Source organism: Rattus norvegicus, chromosome 7 (genome assembly GCF_036323735.1).
Source record: "Rattus norvegicus strain BN/NHsdMcwi chromosome 7, GRCr8, whole genome shotgun sequence".
Classification (NCBI taxonomy): Eukaryota; Metazoa; Chordata; class Mammalia; order Rodentia; family Muridae; genus Rattus; species Rattus norvegicus.
The window spans coordinates 3,063,314-3,074,331 of NC_086025.1; the positions used below are offsets into that span (position 1 = coordinate 3,063,314).

General features: G+C 41.1%; 1 pseudogene; it reads left to right on the forward strand.

Annotated features, from left to right (window-relative positions):
* The first annotated feature begins 4,547 nt into the window (after nucleotides 1-4,547).
* Rrs1-ps12 (ribosome biogenesis regulator 1 homolog, pseudogene 12) lies at nucleotides 4,548-9,826 on the forward strand (annotated as a pseudogene).
* Nucleotides 9,827-11,018: the final 1,192 nt, after the last annotated feature.

The window sequence follows — 11,018 nt, forward strand, 5'->3', positions numbered from 1 at the left end:
TTTCCTGATCTCTTTTTATATTCCCATACTGAATGATTTTATTTCTTCTAATACATTAGAGAAATACTTCCGCGTTTCTCCTTTGTTTGTCATTATAAAGGTAGCTAAATTTATGAGCACAAGGATACAGCAAGAATATTTTTCACCACGAAGGTGGGATCCACAGAGCATGACACACTATTTACATCAAGAGCACAATTTCCTGCGCAGCTCTGGCTGGCTGTGAATTGATGATGAAGCATAAGCTGCATGAGACTTGCAGAAAACTACTGTAGCCTTTTATTTATGCTTTTACAGGAGGAAGAATCACACGTGATTCAGGAGGTTCTTTTGAGTGAATGTTTAGAGGTCACATTTTTATTTATAGGCACACATTAATCTATTCAACCACATCTTAAAGTGGGGAGTCAATGAGTTCAATGTATACAGCCTTAGGAATATAGAGTATTAATTAAAAAAAAACAAAAAGTTAACAAATAAATAACAAAATTTCAAATGTAAACAAAGAAAACCAAACACATAAAGCAATCAAACTTCAAACCAAAAACCAAATACAGCAGGTAAGTTAGGCAGCATTCAATTGCTGCAGATTTTGCAACATACACCTACAGCCTGTTGATGACCTTGTAAAAAGCAAAATGGCAGGCAAGATGGTAAAAAAAATCTCTTTCAAGATGAATGTAGACATGCCTCATTTGTGTTGGTTGGTCATTGATGGACAAGTCCACCAAAGGTTAAACATGAGGCATATTCCATGCGATATCTCAAGGTCTTTCAAATGCAGCCTAAGTTTCCTATTGTCATGAGGATTGATATGCATGAGGTGTTGTCATTCTCTGTACACTCAGTGCTCCTGGTGGATAGTTCTGCTCTGAGAGCTGTAGTCCTGGTCTGTGAACTGTGCAAGCTTCTCCTGGAGTATTTCAGACCTAGGGGTGGAAAAGGCCTGGTGAGGACCTGCCATGTTATTTATCCCATACAACACAGCACAATTCAGCAGGATAATGCAGTATGATCTTTCATCTGAGGTCATTCTTTCATGCCCAAGAGAGAAGGGTAAGAGATCCCACAGGCCTGCATATTTTCTCAGCTTTTAAAAACTACTAGAAATCTAACTGTGAACAGCACATTACTCTAATCTTCCATATATATTATATTGTAATATCATTTTGCAATGTCTCAATGTCAGTTGAGGAGAAATATGAACAAACTAGAAAACAATAGGAAGGCCTTGGATGCCTGGCAATCACTAATATGAAGGCTATTATTATTCCTCCAGTACAAAATCTGACTGGGTTCCACTTGACAACTTCAATATCTGCAAAGAGAAACAATATCTCAAGAAGTACATGCACACTTGAGGGATATTATAATCAGCAAGAATATGCTGCAGAGAAATCTTCCCAAGGGGAGGCATTGATGTGTCAAGGAGATGCTCATGCAGAAAAGAAACTACATCCCTCCTTTGTTTATGGGTATCATAAAACTATTTGTGGGGAGACTTAAAGGCAATGGGCTCAGAGAGAGATACTAAAGAGCTCAGAGAGGAGGGATGAGTACACAATAGCCAGAATCTCTATGGATCACATATACTTCATGGACAGAATTTCTTTTAAAATAGACCAGAACAATATTCTGAGGTGCTCCTACCTAAGAGATGCTGAGAACTATGTAGAAAGTCAGATACACAAAAAGACAGTTTACAAGTACAGGTAATCTACACTGGTCCTCCCATCCTGTGATTTTAATTCATCTCAGTGACATCAAAATGATGCTGCATCTTCTCAGCCAAGGCCTTTTGCTCAGTGACCAGTTCTTTCTGCTTCAGGGGTGTGTGTGTGGCCTTTCTTATATTCTCTCCTCATCCTAGTCATTAGAAGATTATATTGTTCATGGAGGCATGCATATATACAGACACACAGACAGACAGATAGACAGACAGACAGACAGACAGACACCCAGACATACACACTTTTGAACACACCCAAATGCATTTATTCACACATACAAGCAGAGTAATTTGTAGAATGCGGTTGGTTTCCCAGTTAATGGTAATATAAGAGATCTCCCAGGTTACTAATGTTGCATAAGAAAATAAAAAAAAAAAACTTTGAATGGGATAAGTACATAGTGAGCAGAGCCTAAAGACAGCTCAGTCAATAAAATGCATTCCCCTGAAAATCAGAAGTTAGAAATATGGCATCTTGGCCTGTTAGCCAAGCCTGCTTAGCAAGTTAACGAGGCTGTGCACAGTAGGCTTAATATCAGGGAATAGAACACTGGGTTGTAGCAGATGAGCCTCTTCCATCCTCTTGCTCACTGTTTCCCAATGGATGCAAAGTGAGCAGCATTTTCTAGTAGGAGCTCCCTTTACCATACCCTACCTGACACGGGAACCACAACTATTACACAAACAACTAGGAAATCTTAACCACAATCCAAAGTAGAACTCTTTGACTTGTAATGGGATACTGTCAGATAAGTAAGATAAGGCTTACTAATTCAATGGCATATGGTGGCATGTACCATCAAACTCAGCAATACTCCAAGGAAGGACTGGAAAACATTGTACCTTTTCACTTTCTGACTCACAGACATCTGGATAATTCTACTTTAGGGCTGCGCTGAGGTGGACCACTACAACACTAATTTAACACAGTTTCTCTACTTACATCTACTTCTTGTTCTAGAATCCCTGCGTCAAAATGTTGAACTTTCAGAAGAGTTGTACATGGCTTCTCACAGGGCTACCCATCTCACAACCCCAGCAATGTCTGAGGGTAATCACTTTTGTAAACCCTCCTTAAAGATGATTTTCACTCAGATCAAATGATTTTGAATGACAATAGTCAATAGTGCCACAGACCCAACACAAGATAACTGCTTTAGACTATTTTGAGCCTAAGGTTCTGTCTGAGGCAAAGATATGATTACCCCTCAGCATAACTCCTGGACATCTTCTGGTTGCAGATTCAAATATAAGCAAATTAATCTTTCAAATAACAAATTCCAGGCCAAACTTCAAAGTCAAGGTGTATTGAGCCATGTTTAGGCCAATCTGGAAAGAAAGTGGTTGCAGGTAATGATTAAATTAACTAGAATGTTGAGAAGATACAACAAGCCACATGACCTTTCAGAGTTCACTCACTATACACCAAAAGCAAAGAAGGCAGAACAGCCTTTAGTCAGCAGTTTCAACACTCAGGTACATGGATTTTGCATAGCCTCTCCTCACATCCCTGTACCCCACTCCTGTGTTTTGCTCCAAGTAATGTCAATGTTGATGAATAATTTTCCTACTATAAATAGTTTCAATAGTGATCAAGATCCCATTAAGAACAGTTTAAAATATGAATGGATACATTTTGCTTCCTCTTGTTCTTATGAATATCTATATATCTATATTACATGTTTGTATATATGTGCATATAGACTTATACACATTTATATGTATATATGTGTATATACATATATATTTATATATTTATGTCTGTGTGTGTGTTCAGAAACCAACAGTTCATGACCTCACATACACACACACACACACACACACACACACACACATGCACAAACACATACACATATACACACACCATATCAGCACCCATATCAAACACACTTAAAACAAGCAACTCCCAATGTACAAATATCCACCATAGCCATAAACATGCTCACACATATCAGTGCTCACAGACACAAAAACAGAAATTATAAGTGAAAAGCAGGAAAGAGTGAGGAGTGTAGGGAGCTGCGACATGCCGTGCCTCAAAGATGGCGCTGGTTTCTGCCTTCCACCCTCCCAACAGTGAGCGCTCCTTTTAGTAAACAAGTCCTTATTTGGCTATGCCTGCCTGGCCTGCTAGCTTCCGCATAGTGACAGCCTATCTGCATGACCCACATGGCTTGCTAGGATTGGCCAGCGCTAGCTATTTAAGTGTGGTGCGGGGGCTCCCTGGGGTCAGAAGATTGTATCAAGTTTCCTGAGTAAACTGCTTGAAGAAGATCTCCTCTTGTCATGTCTTCCTTGCTGGTCGAGGTTGGGAGTGGCAGAGGAGGACATCATGCTGGAGCAACAGTTGTTGAATACAGATTAGGCAAAGGAAATGTTTCAAGTGGGAGCTTATGCAATGCTATTCATCCCTTATAATGTAAACCTGTATAAGGAACACACTTCTTGAGCACACTAGCTTCAGAGAGTTGGACAACTGTTTCCCTCCAATCCTCACATATCTCACACAAACCCTCACCCTGAGAGAAGCCTTTCTTACATCCTTGTTCATCTAGTCAGGTCTAGATATAAGCTACAGGAAAGAACTCTAGAACATTGACATAAAACAGGACTGACAAACTTCCTCTAAAGCTCTATCACTATAAACCATGATTTGGGCAGTTAGAAGGTACCATCTTGTAATGTACAGGAAAAGGAGAGAAAGGACACAATCCCCATTAAAACTGACAATGTTAGCCATTCTTTCGGCAATTTAATTGAACTCTAATTAGTTCTGTGCACTACAAAGGAGGCTACCACATGGCATCCCTCTAGCATAATGGCATGTAAGTGTGCAATGTGTTATCAACAAATCCCCCTTAAGGAAATACAGTCTCTAGTAGAGCAGGAGGATTTGGTTGTCAGTCTTCCAGTTTCTTGCATGTGGCTAACACCACAGAAAGTTTTGTAAATGGTCAAAGAAATGAATAACTGGATGAGACCTAGGAGAGTGTCTGGATAATTTGGAGAGTGGTTAAATTGGTTTGACTGGGATTATGGTTAGATATCAGGACAACCTGCCCTTGATGCTTCATTCATCCTACCTGATGCTGCTTGTTAAATGCATCATAGATTTTCATACTGGATTCCACACAGAGCCTCGTTGTTTCTTTAATGGACTCTTCCAGTGTATTCTGATCCCATGGAAATACTCTGTTCTCATTTCATGCTTTTTTGGCATTGTGCTTCAGCTGAATAGACTCACTTAGGAGGAAGCAATACCTGAGACTAAGCCACAAACAAAAAATGGTGAATCCCAGCAAGAATCCAAGCTCTTTCCCCCTCTCCAAGTACATTATTCCTTCTAGGGCCCTGATCCAAAGACAGCCTTAGATTATAGCCCAAGTCCATAGTAGCCATGGAGCATAACCTAGAGACAGGTCAAATCATGAAAAGAGCAACATTCCAGAAGACTCAGGGTACTTCTCATTGACTGACACCAAAGATTCAAGTTTGTCCAAGAAGAGAATATCATCCCTATGTGTGCTTATATGTTCATTTTTTAAAAAGTCACTTGAAGGCAAATACACACTGAGAGACGAGAATAGAGACAAAAGGTATACAATCTTTCTATGTGTCTCATGGAATATATATATATATATATATATATATATATATATATATATATCCTGTCAGAGCCTCAGAGGATCAAGATTTCTTGATAGCTCCATCACTGTGCACATCTTTTCTATCTACAGAATTTTTAGGTGGGAAAGACAACGATTGGAGAAGTTCACTGCTTCTTTACATTTGGTCAAACTATCTATAAAAGTTAAAAATCCTAGAGCCTTCCTTAGAGGCTGGCTTCCTGGTACACATCAAACACTATAGAACCTGATCCTCACTTTAGTTCAAAGATAAGAATGGGCTGACACATTACGTGCCTAGTGCTGGGGTCCAAACTCTGTTAGTCCCTCACCCGTATCATCAATTTTGTGCCGTGAGTTGGACTTGGACAAGCCTTCATTGATCTGCTGGCACATTTTCTGCATATCAGTCATCACTTGCTGGTGTTGCATCATGAGCATCTAGGACTCAAAGTTGTTCCTGTGGTAGGGCATGGTTCAAGGATCAAATAACTTTCTGAACTAAGGATTCAAGGATTACATAAATTCAGGCTGAATCCTCAACTACCTCAGCCTAGGACATGCCACAACCTTACTCCCTAGTTCTGGATCTTTTTGTCACTTATTAAACTTATAAGGGACACAGGGACAGCACAGCCAGCAATGAAAGAGAGGGAGCTGATCTGCTTGAGCTCCCTAAGGGGTCTTGAAAGAATAGACTAGGTTTTAAAGAACATTGTAGGACCCTCTGCCTCAGACCAGGATCCAACTTAAACCTGTGAAGACTATTCTCCTGTACTTACGTGAGAATTTTTACTCCTAGAATTTATTGCTACTTGAAAACCTAAAGGAACATAATCAGGGAAAAGAATTTATAACACACACCAGGAGATTCCAATGTGCCTTCAATGTGAGCAGGGGTCAAATATTGTACTGCTCAAAGTGAGGCTCTCAGCCTGATCACTATCATGCCATGGAAATTGAGTCAGGCTAATTCTCAAGCAAAATCAAGGCCATAGAATCCCCAGATCTTAAGGGATACACACAAACACTTTCAAACACCCCCCACCCCCTACACTCATATAAAATTAGAATGCCAAATAAATACAATGATGTGGCATTATCTCAAATTACAATGAACAAAATCAGAGAAAAACAGTGATAACCTGTTGCAATACAGTCACACAATGAGAGGCAGCAAGTGGGATTATGCTTCTTTAGCTTTACAGAGGGCCAATTGAACCCAAAGTACTTCCACATCAATTATAACAATGATTGGTCATAAATAGATCACCTAGAAATTTCCACAAGCCAACACCCGTCCAGGCTTTTTTAAACATACAGTGAGATCTTGCACATTACTATTCTTATTCCCAGACTGTGATTCAGGCCACAGGCTTTGATTTACTTTTGGAGGAATCAAAATAGCCTGTGCCCCCATCTCACTCCTATCTGAACTTCACATTCTGTGTTTAAGATGCAGTCAGGAAAATGATTTTCACTATGTGGATACCCTGGAGTTGTAGCCTACTGTGATGTGACGAAATATGGACTTAACAGACATCTCAAGACAGTCAACAAAGAACTTGCATTGTGAATACCTGTTGCTTTTCTGAGCTAAAAAGAAAGAATTCCCCAGAGTTCTCTCTCATTTTGCATCTTGTAGAGAGCAATTTTCAGGTTCCCCAAACACTTCATTCTCTCCTCATAAGGGGTCATGCAGGGTTGGGAGGATGCCTTTTGTGCAAACTCTATAGGTAGATAAACACAAGTAAACTGGCATATATGAGAGAGGCATATAGTGCCAGGAAAAACTATGCTTAGTCTAAAACAGAAATCTGAGGATGAACAGTTCTAGAGACACAGTGAATCCCTGACAGAGTAAGAAAGCTATCTTTAAACCAAATTCAGCTATGTCCCTGTTCCCCACCATGATAGCCATATGATGACATATGCCACCAGAGACATATACCACATTTCCTAATGCCATTCCTCTGGCACCGAAATGCAAAAGCTAGCCCAAACAAGAACTGGAGGACATTGTCAGCTAATGTCTGATGTGAGGCTGTTAAGTCCTTGAGTCCAAACTGCTTGCCATCTTGAAGCCCTAATGATGTGTGTTCAAGTACAAAGTAACTGAGACCTTGATATATGACCAGGAGAGTATCCCTCTTGGCATCAATTACCCATGTAACCTACAGGACACTGCTGAGAATGAAGTGTTTCAATAGCCTATCCTGAGAGAGACATTTTGTTATACTTATAGAGGCTCACTCTGGTATTCTTTGACATTCCCCATGACATTAAAGAGCTCCAAGGAAAGACGCTTGACATATATAAATTCTTGGCTCTCTGTCAAAATACTGATCAGAAATTGTTGAGTCTGAGTTGGCCATTTAGGAAAACTGAGGCTCCAAATCATAAGTCCTACTCCTGGAAGGACCAGCTCAGGCCAACCACCTCCAGGAAGCTGCCCTAGCCATGCCCAGTACATTGGGCCTTCCCCAGGACCATTTCCTTAGTCTTGTTCTTCAACATGAAAGGTTGGCCTCATTTTGCCTTGTTCTGGTCTCTGCATGTATATGATTCTCCCTCTGAAATAGACTGATCAACATGGAGAATATGCCTACTTCTGAATCCATTAGGCTCTGAAGGGATAGTGCACAGGTAGTTATTTGGTGTCACCACAACACTGGGGAACTCACAGAATATTCTAGGGTTCTTCTAGATACAAGAGAATTTCCAGGGAAGACACTACCAATGATGCCACTGGGAAATGCCATAACCTACTTGCTAACTACCTCTACCCAGACTGACCAGTTTCTGGACTGCCTTTTTCAGAGACTCACTTTTGAGCAAGGGAACACTCATTGACACACACTCCTTCCAGAGCTAGAGAGTTCTCACTATTTCATTAAAATTCAGTTGCTAAGGATAGGGGGAGTTGGTGAAGGGCTTGGTATGGGTAGAAGATCTTTTTTAACACTCAAAGATCCAAAAATCTTGGATGAGTGATATTTTTCACCCTGAAATATATAGACCAGGGTCCATTCATGTTATATATTGCCCAATTCCCACAGATTTTGCTGTTTCCTAGAGGCTAATATCTTTTTCCTACACCTTTAAATGTATGCAAGTTGGAGTATATTGTTTCATTGAGTATGCCTTGAGAGGGGACATGGTTGAAATATACTCATCCATGTGTTTTCATGAAATCTCTGTCTTACAATCACATTTTGTGCAATGAAAACTCCATTGTCTTGGCAACATAGGTCCTCAGATAGAGCAAACATGAAATTGTAAACTTTCTGTCCATTCTTAAAAATTAAAGTCCTTGAAAGTGAGGGAACTGAGCCTCAAGCAAAAGCAACGGAGGGGCAGAGTGTGGAGGAGCTGCTGGTCAAGGCCGAGCAGGAGGAAGCGAGAAGTTCCAGTGCATTCTACTGCACAAGTAGGTAGAGCTGGAATTCGAAATGAGCCACCAGCTGGTTTCAGACAGCAACACCCTGATGGTGCTGTGCCAGGCCTGGCCCTCCCAAGCGGCCAAATTTTGGGCTCTGGAGTGATAAACACAAAGCTTCTCATGAACAAGCTGTGGCAGCTGCTGACCGAGCAAGTGGATGAGGTGGCGGTAGTGTACTTTCAGGAGCCTGCCACAGGCCTGGCCTGGCAGAAGCCTCTGCATCATCCACTGCCTCTCACCTGCTTTCAGCAGTTTGAGTGCATTAAGGGCATCCGTCCCAAGAAGAGAACCAACATCCTGTGTCACAGGCTGAGTAGCCAGTGGTGCTATTGTTGTGGTTACAAGCTCGCCAAGGATGACACTAAGGAGTGGCTGACTCAGGTGCCTGGGAGCATTGGCTCCATGGAAGACCAATTCACCAAGAGGATTCAGGCCAAGAAAGAATGCGTGGCCAAGAATGAGCTGAACCATCTGCAGAACCTGGCCATTACGCACAAGATGCAGATGCCCAGATCAGCCGGCCTGCACCCATGGGACGCCAGAGTAAGGATTACCTGGGCCGCACCATGCAAGTGGCTAAGTTCTCCACAGCTTTGGTGGGATGCTTCCAGGAGTGCCTCCCCAAGGAGAAAGCCCACCCTGACCTCTGTCAAGAAGAAGAGGCTTCAGGCCCTCTTTGGGGACTTCACAACCCAGAAAAATAAACAATTGGAGCTACTTTGAATCATGAACAGCAAGAAACCTCATCTGCAGGTGACCCTGGCCACCAACAAACTGATGAGGGAAGAGGACCAAGAGGAGTTTGCCAAGAGGAGGATAATGAGCCAGATAGGAAAGAGAAAAAGTGTCCAACAAGGGTTATTGGGCAAAAGAACGGGTGGTGTGTCAGGTTAGGGAGAGAAAAAGAAAGGAGACTTGGGAGGAAAGAAGCATTCCAGGCTGCCTGCTTTAGGTGTCAAGAAGAAAGGTGTGCTATACCAAGGAGGAAAAAGTAGTGCTCTCCCCTCTGGACTTGTTCAGAAAAACTAGAACTGTAAGTACTGTAGGCTGGTTCAGGATGTGGCCGCTGTCCTCGATGAGCTTGACATTGAAAGGACAGGTTTGTCTTCCCTGCAGTCAGTGCTGGACTACAAATTAATGGAGACACTGACTAGAAGTTGGTGTATTTTGAGAATATGAGAATTATAGAAATAATATGGTGAGAACCAGAAATAAGTTAAGGCCTGCCTTTTTATCTTGACTTTGGAAACTGGTTAAAGATTGATCAAATTTTGAGGTTATAGTAGATTGGTTTTAATAGTTTTGCTTTATTTTTGTAATAAAGCTTGTATATTTATCAAAGCAGGGATAATGACAGGAAATTACGAGGATGTAAAGGTGTTGCTTTTAACTTTTACTGTCAGTAGAAGTTGTATGTGAAGCCAGTGACCTGGGTACCGATATGGAGTGTGCTTGCAAAAATCAAAGTTACAATGGCTATAAAAAGGCCCCTCAAAAACTCTTTTTGCACTATGTATAAATATAGTGCTTCATGGTGTTAGTTCAGGTGTTGTATTTAGCCAATAATTTGGAACCAATGGTAATTAATAATGGTAATTAACCTAGTTACTTAAGAAAATGCTTTTCATGTTGCTTGTAGCCAGTGGCTTTTGTTTAATTGGGATGGGTTTTAGTTTTTAGCAAATGCTGGACTGGAATTCGCTATGGAGCTAAGCAAGGCTGACTGGAACTCTCACAGGCCAAGTTCTGAGGTTAAAAATGAGCAGTCACATCCAACAGACACCATTTTACATTCTGTCCTAGATGTTTTCCCTGTTTCATTGTCTTTTTTTGTCTTAATAAACTGACCTTTGCATCAGTAAAAAAAAAGTTAAAGTCCCGCATTTTCACAATCTCCCATATAACCAGAAAATTAAAGTAGACATCAGTGAGCAAAGTTCAACATACATTGTCATTTGCTGCTCTATGGTTTCATCAACTATCACTTCTCCAATATCTACCTTCCTGAATTCCTAGTTCCAGGTTTGAGTTAGTTGGCGGTTGTACCATGATCCTGTAATCATAATGTAGCAAAGACTAACAAGGATGCATAGGTAATGAAAAAGCCTCAGATCTAGTGAAACCTCAATTTTCATGTGTTCTTAAGTGCCTGAGAGAACTCCCTTACACACTGTCATCTGGGTTTCTGCCTTTTTGACAAGGGTCTGCAGAAGCCATGGTA